Source organism: Stomoxys calcitrans, chromosome 5 (genome assembly GCF_963082655.1).
Source record: "Stomoxys calcitrans chromosome 5, idStoCalc2.1, whole genome shotgun sequence".
NCBI lineage: Eukaryota > Metazoa > Arthropoda > Insecta > Diptera > Muscidae > Stomoxys > Stomoxys calcitrans.
The window spans coordinates 62,191,509-62,204,632 of NC_081556.1; positions in this window are offsets into that span (position 1 = coordinate 62,191,509).

The window sequence follows — 13,124 nt, forward strand, 5'->3', positions numbered from 1 at the left end:
CTTCCTTAATTGCAAGGATATCCGCATGATACACAATGCAGTGGTCGGGTAACCTTTTCGTTATAACCACTTCTATATCTTTAGAGTACACCTTAAATACCAAGTGTAGTGGAATTTGTTTTTCTGTTCTGTATTCGCTAACTTAGCGACGGACAATTATTTGGCTTTTACTTTAAAGAAGTAAATGAAGATAAATATTTATGATGGATTTAGAGTATTTTTCTCTTGTTTTTCCATTTTGGATACGTGTGTGTATATGTCCTTCATTTACTTACTTTACTTTAATTGGTTATGACAGAATATTTGTTCCACAAGTCGAACGTAGAATAGCGTTCCGAGCGCCTCGATCTTCTGCGCTCATTCTAAAATCTCTGACATCAAGTTTCGAGGTGTCTCCCACCACTTGATCTTTCCATCGGGCTTTTGGTCTTCCTGGTTTGCGTGAACCACCGTGTTTGCCTTCAAAAGACTTCTTTGCTGCAGTTTCTTCATCCATTCTGACAACATGACCTAGCCAACGCAGCCGTTGTATTTTGATGCGTGTAACTATTCTATCGTCGTCATACAGCTCGTGGTTCATACGTCGCCTATATTCTCCATTATCGCAAACTGGTCCATATATTTTACGAAGAATCTTTCTCTCAAACACTCCAAGCACTGCCTCATCTGCTTTCACAAGTAACCATGCTTCAGAACCATATAACAGCACGGGTAGTATCAGTGTCTTGTATAGTGTAATCTTCGTCTATCGAGAGGGGGCTTGTTTCTTAACTGCCTACTTAGTCCAAAGTAGCATTTGTTGGCCAGTATTATTCGTCGCTTAATCTCAAAACTGGTGTCATTCGTTTCGGTTACGGCGGTGCCGAGGTATATAAAGTTACTGACTGTCTCAAAGTTGTGGTTCCCAACTTTCTCCATTTGCTCTTATCTGCTCGGTTGTGCAAGACATTTTGGGAGTTGAAACCATCCATTTCGTCTTATCTCCATTTACTGCCATACCCATTTTCACTGACTCTCTCTCGATTCTTTCAAAGGCAGCACTTACTACTTCCGATGACCAACCTATGATATCGATGTCGTCGGCATAGGCGAGAGGCATGTGTTCTCTTGTGATTAGTGTGCCATATCTATTCACATCTGCATCTCGTATTATCTTCTCCAGCAGGATATTAAAGGTATCACACGATAGGCTGTCTCCTTGTCTGAAACCTCGTTTGGTATTAAATGGTTTGGAGAAATTCTTTCCTATTCTTACTAAGAAACGCGTATCAGGAAGTGTCATCCTGCAGAATCTTATTAATTTTGCAGGGATACCAAACTCAGACATGGCTTGAAATACCTTTGAACGTAAAGGAGTATCGAAGGCGGCTTTGTAGTCAACGTAGAGATGGTAGTTGTGAATATCTAGTCCAAGGTGTGTTTACCAGGTCTAAAGTCGCATTGATAGGGCCCAATTATCTCATTGACTTTAGGTTTTAATCTTTCACACAGTACGCTCGAGAGTATCTTGTATTTATTTAATTATTTATTCCTCTGTAGTTGGCACATTCCGTCATGTCTCCTTTCTTGTGTACGGGACATAGTATGCTGAAGTTCCAATCATCGGGTATGCGTTCTTCTAGCCAGATTGCGCAGATGATGCATACGCCTTATCAGCGTGTCGCCACCGGTCTTAAATAATTCAGCGGGTAACCCGTCGGCTCCTGCTGCCTCAGCATGTTGTCTGTAGTAGAATTTCCGGACTTCATTCTGACTCCTGTACATCTCAATTCGCTCGCACTCACGTCTTTCCATTTCCTTTTTCTTTCTGCGGAATAGACGTTTCTCCTCTCTCCTGATTGATCCTGACCCGTTGCTACTGATTGCAGGGTTGCTCTGTGTGCCGCATTCTTGGCTTCAGTAGCATCTCGACACTCTTAGTCGTACCATGCGTTTCTTGGAGGAGGCTTTCGGTACCCAAGTACGGATTTCGCGGCATTTTCCATAGAGTGGGCAATAGTTTGCCACTGCGCCATTATATCATTGGATCAAGGAGTGCTTTCATCAGTTCATCAGACTGACCCAATCAGTTGGGTCAGTCGAGTGGAGTATGCAGCTGCCATGTGTTGTGTTTGCAGCTTTCCAATGTCCAGCTTCCGTGCAGTATTAGATCGTACTTTCCTCACCATGTTCAAACGAGTGCGAACCTTTGTTGCAACAAGGTAATAATCCGAATCTATATTCGCTCCACGGATCGATCGTACATCTAACACGCTGGATGATTGCCTTCCATCTATCACAACGTGACCAATTTGGTTTTCGTGTTTTGATCGGGTGACAGCCATGTGGCTTTGTGAATATTTTTATGTTGAACTGGTGCTTTCCGACTTTTGGACCATAAATGTCTTCCTTCCCTATCTTCGCATTAAAATCTCCCAGAATGATTGTAGTATCGTGGGCGGGGCGGCGGTCATATTCTCTCTCTAGGCGCTCGTAGAAAATATCATTGGTCTGCTCGTCTTTGTCTTCCGTCGGGGCATGGGCACAAATAAGTCTGATGTTGAAGAATTTGGCTTTTATGCGAATTGTGGCTAGCCTCTCATCCACCGGAGTAAAGCTGGAGACAAGGTGTTTCAGTCTCCGAGTGCGGATATTCCAGGTGCAGATCCGCAAATTATGGTCCTTTTTTCGTTTGCGTGGATCGTCAACGTTGGGGGGGGGGGGGGGGGACCGTTTTTACTATTCCTTTATTTCTCATAGTTTTCCGGGGGCGGGTTACTGGCCCAGCGCCCCAACCGCATGGGTTTCGTTGTGGCGAGCTGCTTGCTCCAAGATCCGACGCTCGCCGCCAGCCGCCCCTAACCTGGGACCAGACGCTGATGTTGGCCATTGGTTATTTGTAGGCGCCAATAACTCGCCTTGTCATCTCGAGTATCATTGGCATTCAGTATTTAATTAAGAGCCAGTGCCATCTGACTCCTCACTGAGATTCTCCTCTCGAAAATCGCTGACTGCTCGCATTTGCAGCGACTCCGCAAAAAAATGGAGCTTTATATATATATATAACAATAAATATGGCCAGTAGTAAACCGTTCAGTGCGAACAAAGGGCATCAACAAGCTCTCTCCATCAAACTCTATCGTCGGGATAAGCCTTGGCTTGATTCCAACTCACTTTTCATACAGCGGATCTATGTGTTTTTCGGGCGTCCCCTCCCTTGCTGTCCTTGCAGGTTCCAGTCCAGGATATTTGTCGCTATATACTCAAAAAAAGTGAACCCACGGTTGAGTAAAAATAAACTAGTTTCGAATTTAGTTCAACTTTATATTGCGCTGAAAAAATTTTTAGTTAATGCAGATCTAAGAATAATTACTTCATGTGGTTCAACGTTAACTAAAGGGAAATAAACTATTCTTTATTCAGTACATGTGTTGAACAATTGTATAAGACATTTTTTACTGAAACCAAAATAATTGATACTAGTTCAACCATGCACTCTCCGCTTGTGCCCTCTTTTGGTATACATAGTACCTATTATTTTAGACCCAGATTGACATAAACATATCCATTCAGAACGTTCGTACTCTTAAAGTCTTTTATTTGAGAACCAGATTGGCGTGAACATGTCGCAATGAGAATGTTTGGAGATACTTGGCCTAAAATTTCGATATCAAATTCGTACTCTATTCTTAAATATCTTGAATTTGCAGCCGATATTGTCACAATTTGGTTACATATCCGTTACGGTGATTTGGAGTAAGTCCGTCTGAAACTTGAATCCATATAATAATTTTAGGTTCGTACACTACTTCTGAATCCCTCGTATTTGAGTGCCACTTTATCATGATCGGAAGTCTCAGAGTTTAGGATGACCCCCAAGCCCTTGACGCCATATTTCTTTGTCAGATTCGCTATGCCTTTGGTTTAAGACACCATATTGCCATGATCGCGCTTTTCGTCACATTACAACTTACAACCCCAAAGCGGACATGTACTCTTTAGGACTGTTAGGGCAAGGACGACCTCCCACATAACCCGTATTTTCATCACAGAATCATTCTTCACTGCGAACATTTCAAGAAAATCGGTTATGTCGTTGTTGAGTCTATATCAGTTATGGGCACACTTACATTGTTAAAAAGACCAAACAGTGTTGGATATTTTGATTGATGCCAATTTCATTAAAATCCATTCAGTCGTTTGGCCATAATATGTACCACAAACTCACCTTTATAAAATTTTTGGCCGTTTAATAATATATGTACGATTTGCATACGATCTGTAATGTAATTATGTTGTTGTTGATATACAAAGAACAACAAAAATGCAAATGCCACACACGCCAGCAAGCAATGGACTGACCCACATGCCAAGTATAGCCACGTGCATCACACCCCCACAAACCACTCACCTAAATAGTGATACCCTTTTTCACACACAACTATCAGTCGCTTCTCTTACTCTCACTTAGCTCATGCTCCCACAACATGGCATTGCGTTCTCACAAATAACAACCTCGCCTAAATGGTAATACCCTTTCTCACACACATCTACCAGTTGCTTCTCTTACTCTCACCACTAATACTTCCACCTATCTTCAAGAAAGCTAGTTTTCATATATATTCGTCGCTTCTCTGGAAAAGTATCTTTCGATTGATGTCAATTTTATTAAAATCTATTTAGCCGTTTGGCCGTAATATGTACCATAAAATTCCCTTTTTAAAACCCTTGGCCGTTTAGGTTAGGTTAGGTTGAAAAGAGGGTGCAGATATTAATCCGATGCCATTATGCCACTATTGACATACACCTAAGCCAGTAATCGGCTTGTTGTGCTCCAACGTCTCATCGTCTTCCTCGCATGCCCTACACATGTTATCACTTGCCGCACCGATTTAACATTAGTGAGCTCGTAGTCCTATGTACGGGACACATGATACCAATAGCTTACCGACCTCTTTCTTTCTTTCTTTCAGTAATAGCCTCGTCTTCTCACGATCTGGATCTCCCGATTTTCGCCATCCTACCGACCGTTTCGCTGTTCCAAAATTTTGCATGCGCATTCGACGCCCACTCCCTTAACTCGGACTGCGTCGAAAGGCTTCGGATTAACCTAGTTTATCGTCTGCCCTTTCATTTCCCCTTACTCCATTATGGCCCGGCACCAAACGAAGCGGATTTTGCCATCCTCAGAGAAGGCGTTAATCTCCCTCTTACACTGCAAAACTGTTCGTGACCTTACCGTCCTGGTTGTTATTGCCCTTATGGCAATGTTACTGTCGGTAAAGATGTTCAGACTCGACGTCCTCGCGTTAGCACCACACCACTTAACGGATTCAGTGATCGCCCGGATCTCCGCCTGCAGGACCGTATTATGGTCAGGCAGTCTAAAACAGATGTCAGTCCCAGGGTTCTCAATGTAGATCCCCACGCCCACTCTGTCCTCTAGCTTTGATACATCCGTGTAACATGATCTTCCAGATGGCAATATTAGGTTTCCGTCAATCTATGACTATGCCGCTGGCAGCAGTGCCTCGCACTTGAGTTCAAGGTTCATCTCAGGTATCTGATCGAAAGCTTCTTCCCTTCCTTCCAGGCTTCCTATCATCGCCTTGATTATACCGCAATGGTATGCGTTGCTCCATTCCTCAATCCATTCTCCCATCGCCATCCCATAGCCACAGTGGCTGCCTCACACTTAATCTGTATGTCAATGGGTCGGATATCTAGAATAGTCTCCAGTGCCCTAGTGGGCGTGGTCCTCATCGCTCCGCCTATGCCAAGACAACATGTTCTCTGAACCTGTTTTATGGTCCATATGTTGCACTTTTTCTCCCCATATGTTGCACTTTTTCTCCATAGCAGTCCACCAAAATACTGAGGCGTAAGTAAGTATTGGTCTAATCTCGCTCCTGAAGGGCCGGTGGACTATCCTCGGATTCAGGCCCCATTTCGAGCCTACGGCCAGTCTACATAGTGCCCAAAATCTGTGACCCTTCTTCAAAATCTGTGACCCTTCTCACTCCTGAATGTGACACTTTCAATTCAGTTCTGTCCAAGATCACACCTAAGTATATGACCTTGTCAGATATCGAAATCGTCTTATTGAAGAAACCTTCGTCTTTCTTGTGTCTTTTCTGGGTTAACATTGAGACCTCTGGGGCTAGCCCAGTCACATGCAAGACCCTTTCGGCCCTTAGGAATAGCTCGTTCGGATCCTTAACCCTTAGAAGTATTATAACATCTGCGTACCAGACGGGTTCAAATCCCTAATCAGTCAGCATCCAGAATAGGTTATTTATGGTGGTCACCCATAGGAGTGGCTTTCGGAATATATGCAAGTCCTAGGCACGCTGTGAAAATATAGACCACATAAGGCGCCAAATAGTCTGCCTCTTTCTGTAGTAACGCTGCAAATATTATATCAGGTCCAGGTGACTTAAATGGTTTGAAGCTCCTCAAGGATTCTTCACCACAAATTCCGTAACATTCGATCAACGTCATTCCAAGATTCCGGTGTCTCCGTGAGTTCCGTCGTATCCTGTGGAAAATGGATTTTCATCAAAAGCCTCAACATGTCCTCTGCTCTCACTCCCATGTCGTCTACTAAAGCTTCAGTTTGGACATGGGTTTTTGAGAGAAACGTTTTTATTTTGGCGGCGTCATTAACGCTATTGACCTGTTCGCAGAAAAGCTTCCAGGAGGCAGTTTTGCCGCTCTGGTAATCTTATTGTATTCCTTCAGCCATGTGTAATACACATCCCAATAAACTTCCGCTTTTTTACGACGTGCTCTTTTCAAAAGTCTGCGCACCTCTTTCCCAATGTTGCGAATCTCCCCGGCCATCTAAGTTTTTTCTTGGGCTGATCTCCTTTCCCGAAGAGGACAACCATCTTCGAAGGACCAGTGTAGTCGTAATCCTGTTGACATGTTCATCAATGTCTTCTATGCTTGGACAAACTAAATTATCTTACCCAAGTCTTCTTCTGAGTAGCCTTCCGAATTTTTTCCGGAAGCTTATCGGATTCGGCGCTGGCCATGCTATTCTAATCCTGATGTAGCGATGGTCAGAGTAAGAGTGTTCCATGGAGACCCTCCAACCCTGAACATCATCGATTAGATTTTCCGAACATATTGTCACATCTAATACCTCCTCCCTAATCCTATTAACAAAGGTAGCGTTGTTACCAATATTAAGTGTTATTAGGTCCTTAGTATTCAAGAACTCTGCCAGGGCTTGGCCCCGCTTATTAGTGTTGGTACTACCTCACGAAATGTGGTGAGAGTTCACATCGCACCCTATTAGTACCTCGTTTCCTGTCTGTTGCTTTCCTCACCAGCCGGTGCCGCTCCGACGTGGGTAGCGGTGTCGGAGAGTCGAAAGGCAGATAAAGTGATGTCATTTATGCTTCACCGTCTCCCTGTCTCACCACTGTTGCATTCGACATTAACAACTCTGGGGAAAATATATAATTAAAATTTTTATAACACATAACGGAGGTCCTCGGCCGAGCACCAGTGTTAGCATATAATAATTGGTCGTTGATATGGTTCAGTCCAGAGACTTTTTTCCGGGTCGTCCATGGCTCCTGAATTTAGGCAATATCAAGCTTGCCCTTGCTGATTTGCTCCATCAGAGCGAGTGTATCAGCCTTGCTCCGGTGGATGTTTATCTGGATTACCTTAATCATTGGTCCTCCAGTAAATGGGCATCTTGGGAGTAGGTGATGGTCTCATCGTCTACTCCCTGTTCTTTAGACTGCTTTAAATTTCCTGTCACTGCACTGCCTGATGCCATTGTTTTAGGTTCTTTGCCTAGTCTAGTCATCCGACTCTTTATAAAGTCGGTAATGGTTCTATCGTCGGGTTCCTGTTCGTTAGTCTGTATTGGGTTTCAATTCCCTGTACAGCCTAATGTTTCAATACTTCAGGATCTTTGCCTATATAAGTCTTCTTAATCTTAAGTAAATGGGCTTCTTGGGAGTAGGTGATGGTACCATCATCGGCTCCCTGTTCGTTGGGTTGCATTGAGACTCCTGTCGCTGCGCTTCATAATGTCTCAATGTTAGGATCTTTACCTATACCCGTATTTCGAATCTTGAAATCGGTGATGAGTCCGTCGTCGGGTCCCTGTTTGTTAGACTGTGTTGGGTCTCTCGCCACTGCACTGCCTGATATTTTAGTATTGGGATCTTTGCTTATCCTAGTCTTTCCATTGACAGCCCCCTGTTCGTTGGGCGGTGTTGAGTCACTTGCCACTGTGCGGTCTGATGTCTCAAAATGAGTATTTCTGCCAATCCTAGTCTTCCCAATCTTAAAACAGACAGCTTTGCTCCCGTAGGGCGTCATGCATTTAGTCTTAGCCAAACTCGTCACGCAGACTTGATCAATGCCAATCACAAGGAGAGATCCTTCCTCCTTCTCCTACCTGTGGAAGACCACCCACTTCTCGGCGACCAAACCCAATCCCAACATGCGTTCCGTCGCAAATTTACTGCCCCATCCCTTGATGCAGACCGTCGCCTTTGTGAGCTGGGGATATCCATCTTTCTTACCGGGTCGAGCTTTGCGCCCTCCCAGGGAGCGTGAATATCTCTGACGAGCTATTACACGCAAAACGCAGCGTAAAGATGTCTCCTCTATACTCGCAGCTCATCATTTGTATGGGTGGACCCTCTACAGTGTTCCAAATATGTTCGAAAATTCGATCGTTAACCAGATCCTCCACTTGGGACCGATGATCTGGTGGAATCCTACCGGATGCACAGCCGATATTGATGACTGCATAAGTCAGCTCATCTCTGTTGTGCTTCCTTGATACTCTAGCGTAAGAGGGCGACTCCTTACCATTCTAAGCAACCATCTTCCCCTTCTGTGATGGCTCAGTTTGGAAGTCGCAGTCCTCCATGAAGACTAAGGGGCAGGACACTGTCTGGAGTCTCCATAGCGGGATGGCCGGCTTGGTTTTCCCAGAGTACTTGAAAGCGCGGAGCTCTGATTTTTTTTCCAGCTTCCAAAGAAGTGCTTGGAATGTCAGTTCCACCCCTCTAGCATCCTGCGCTTTCTCCCGATTGCGCTGCCGATACATACTCCTCTGTCTCTTTCATCGTGCACCAGATCGTTTTCTCGGTTCGCTTGTGAGATTAGCAAAGCCATCGCTCACTTCTGCCGTCATCCCGATTCGGCGTGATGACTGTTTCATTGACACAGTCGCTGTCTAAAACACCACCTTAACTGTAAGGCTAGGAACGAACTGTGCATCCCTCTGGTTTATCCGTCTCTTCCTCATTAATTAGTCTGACGACTAGTTGTGCGCTTGAAGCATAACTTTCGATTACAGGTGCAAAGGCACCCACACCTATAGGAGGGGAGGACAACACGCTACGGTCTGACGCCACCATCGCAGATGTTGAGTCTTCGGAGTCTATTTCTAGCCTACTCCAAAAGGCTTTAAATTTTTTCATAATAGGGAGTACCTATTCCGACATACGGTTATTTTTTTTCTTTGAGGATCGAAATAAAAACACGTCCGCTCCACTCACACTTGGCAACTTGGCAATTTAATTATACAATATAATAAAATAGTTGACATTTTCTTGTGTGTTAATACATATGCACAAATGTATTGCAAAATCTCTACTTCTATTCAGTTTAGATTTAATTAATACGCCCGAAATAATAAATTTAATTGTATTAAGTTTCATAATATATTTTTTTTAATTTGTTTATTTTATACTAGTCTTGTTTTTTGTTTATTAATATATTTGATATTTACTCTTTGTGAATATGCAGTTCATATATATTAACGATTCAAATAAAAAGATCACTCTTTTAGTTTTCAGTGGCTTTGGAGAAATTTTCAATTGTAAAAAATTAGCAAAGGGGAAATCACTATATTAATTTTCATAGAAGTTCCGTTACGCCATATCCACAATATTTTATTGATTCAAAGAAAAACTATTGGAACGAAATTTAAATGTTATGTATAGATATAAAGGCCTTAGTTATTAGTATAACTCCTTTGTAAAAACATCTGCGTGAGATCGCGCTGCACAAATGTTTGTTGCATGGACTTTTTAAAAAGAAATGCGAACTTTCAATTTAAAAAGTCCCTGCAACAAAAATAAAAAAGGACCAGTAAAATAACATGCAATTTTTGGGTTCTTTTCTAATTCGGGACGGGTCGTGCTCTATGCAGTATGTTCTCTTCTAAGCAATTGTGATGATAACCAATTTCTTCAAAATCGCTGCAGTTGACGTATATTATATTTCTTCCTATTATTTTATTCAAAGACGAAAAAGTAAATCTTTATTTCAACAGAAACAAGAGGGGAATTCATTTCTCACCAAATTTACCTTGTTTAAAAATATTTTCACCAGACGTCTTTGTCTTCACCAGCAAAATCATTTTCCACGTTCGTGAATGCATTTACAATAACAAAACGGTGATTAGTTCGTAATCGTTTGCATTTTTTATGCGATGGTAGAAACTGTTTTTTTTATTAAATACGAATTATTAGTTTCATATCACATGTTCACAGGTTTTAACTTGTTTGTTTTTGCTTATTGCCGTACACGACTTTTTTCTCCGAATGCGTACGCCACACTGAGCTTTGTATTAACTTGAGCGACACGGTATTTGGGTTGTTGTTTGCGTAATTTTCAGCTATTGCCTGCGTTGTTAGTGTATTAGTGCACGCACAAGGAGTTTTCGCTGGCGGCATACTCGAAATGCGTATTGCTCTGGATGGTGTACGACCCTGCCAATGATGTTCAATGGCATATGCATATTTGTTTTTATGCCCTCCACCATAGGATGGGGGGTATACTAATTTCGTCATTCTGTTTGTAACTACTCGAAATATTCGTCTGAGACCCCATAAAGAGGGTTTTGACTTCTTGAGCCTCTAGAGTGCGCAATTCTTATCCGATTGGAATGAAATTTTGCACGACGTGTTTTGTTATGATATCCAACAACTGTGCCAAGTATGGTTCAAATCGGTCCATAACCTGATATAGCTGCCATAAAAACAGATCTGGGGTCTTGAGTTCTTGAGCCTCTAGAGTGCCCAATTCTTATCCGATTGGAATGAAATTTCGCACGACGTATTTTGTTATGATATCCAACAACTGTGCAAAGTATGGTTCAAATCAGTCCATAACCTGATATAGCTGTCATATAAACCGATCTTGGGTCTCGACTTCTTGAGCCTCTAGAGGGCGCAATTCTTATCCGATTTCATTGAAATTTTGCACGAAGTATTTTGATACGATATCCTCCAACTGTGTCAAATAAGGTTCAAATCAGTTCATGACCTGATATAGCTGCCAAATAAACCGATCTGGGATCTTGACTTCTTGACCCCTAGAAGTCGCAATTGTCAGCATGTTTTCCGATTAGACAGTGACCTGTCATGATGGACACAATGACTGAGCCGCTGTTCTAGCCAATGACAACAAAGCTGTACACCTCTTCTAGCCTAGTCTAGATTAGGCCACATAGTTTTGGAATACTCACAGCCCCCTCTCTCACAAGCTCGTACGCTTTACAGTTTCCTCGGATATCTCTGTGGTCCGGTACCCAGAACAGGTGAATTTTGAACTGTTTAGCCATCTCGTTGAGAGATCTGCGACAGTCGAAGGCGGTTTTGTGTTCGGAAAAACGTTATCCAGGATTTAATGGCTAGCTGGCTGTCTGCGAAGATATTTTTGCCAATCGTAGTAATGACATAATTTAGCCATTCCACCACTTCCTTAATTGCAAGGATCTTTGCTTGATACACACTGCAGTGGTCGGGTAACCTCTTCGATATGACCAGTTCTAGATCTTTAGAGTACACCATCCGTATAGAAGTCTATGTAACTTCTGTTACCAGGGATATCGTAGTTCCAATCGGTTCTATCAGGAATAGTGGTACAGTACTTTTAATTAAAAAGCGGCTCAGGTAGGGTGTAACTCACACTGTTCCAGGCATCGGATATTGTATCAAGGATAACACAGTGTCCGTAGCCGCCACATGACCAATGAGAAAGCTCCCTTAACCTCACGACAGTGGTCACTGCAATTTGGGTAGCCACAATGTCCAAAGACATAAGATGTAGCGTTAAATTCAGTGTTTTAGATGGTGTCGTCCTCAGTGCGGCTGTGATGCAAAACCAAGCCATCCTTTGGATACGGTTAAGTATAGAGCAGTAGGAGGATTTTTGAAGCGCCATGCACCAAACCACAACACTATATAGCATAATAGGTCTGACAACTGTAGTATATACCCAATGCATGACACGCGGTCTAAACCCTATCTTTTGCCAATGGCTCTCTTGCAGGTGTATGGGGCAAGAGTGGCATTTCTTGCCCTTTCCAATATGTTGGATTTGAAGTTCAATTTCCTGTCCAGCAAAACACCCAGGTATTTTGCGCTTTCTGCAAATGGAACATGCTCTCCACCCAAGGAGACAGGTTCCACTGTAGGTAACATGTATCTCCTGCTGAAAAGAACAACTTCTGTCTTGCACAGCATACGCTTTTACATACCACTTTTACACATTTTTCTTCCAGTTAATGGCTATATTCCAAAGTAGAGGAGACAGTACACCTCCTTGAGGAGTTCCCAAGCCTGCTCCTTGAGGAGTTCCCAAGCCTGCCGTAATGCAACTTTTAGTAAGTAAGTTATTAATAAACTTTCTTACGGTAGAGTTGATGCCTAGAAACTCCAACTCCTTCATGATTGACGTCAATTTTACATTATTGGGAGCACCTTCAATGTCTAGAAATGCTACCATTGTATATTCCTTGATAGCAAGAGAACCCTCTATGTACCCGACTAGGTCGTGAAGGGCCGTTTTAGTGAATTTGCCTTTACTTTACGCATGCCGCTGCCGCGACAGGCGATCTCCAGGGATCATTGACCTAAGATTTGTTTCTAACAACCTCTCAAGAGTCTTCAACATAAAGGATGGACTAATAGAACGAAAATCTTTCGCCTTCGTATGGTAGAATTTTCTTGCTTTCGGAATGAAAATGACCTTCGTGTCCCTCCATTCCACAGGTATATATGACATTCTGATACAAAGGATTTTCGGTTCAGACATAATTTCCCTAATAGCCTCCGACGATTGCATACCAATGACAACCTCTTCTGGCGCCACGT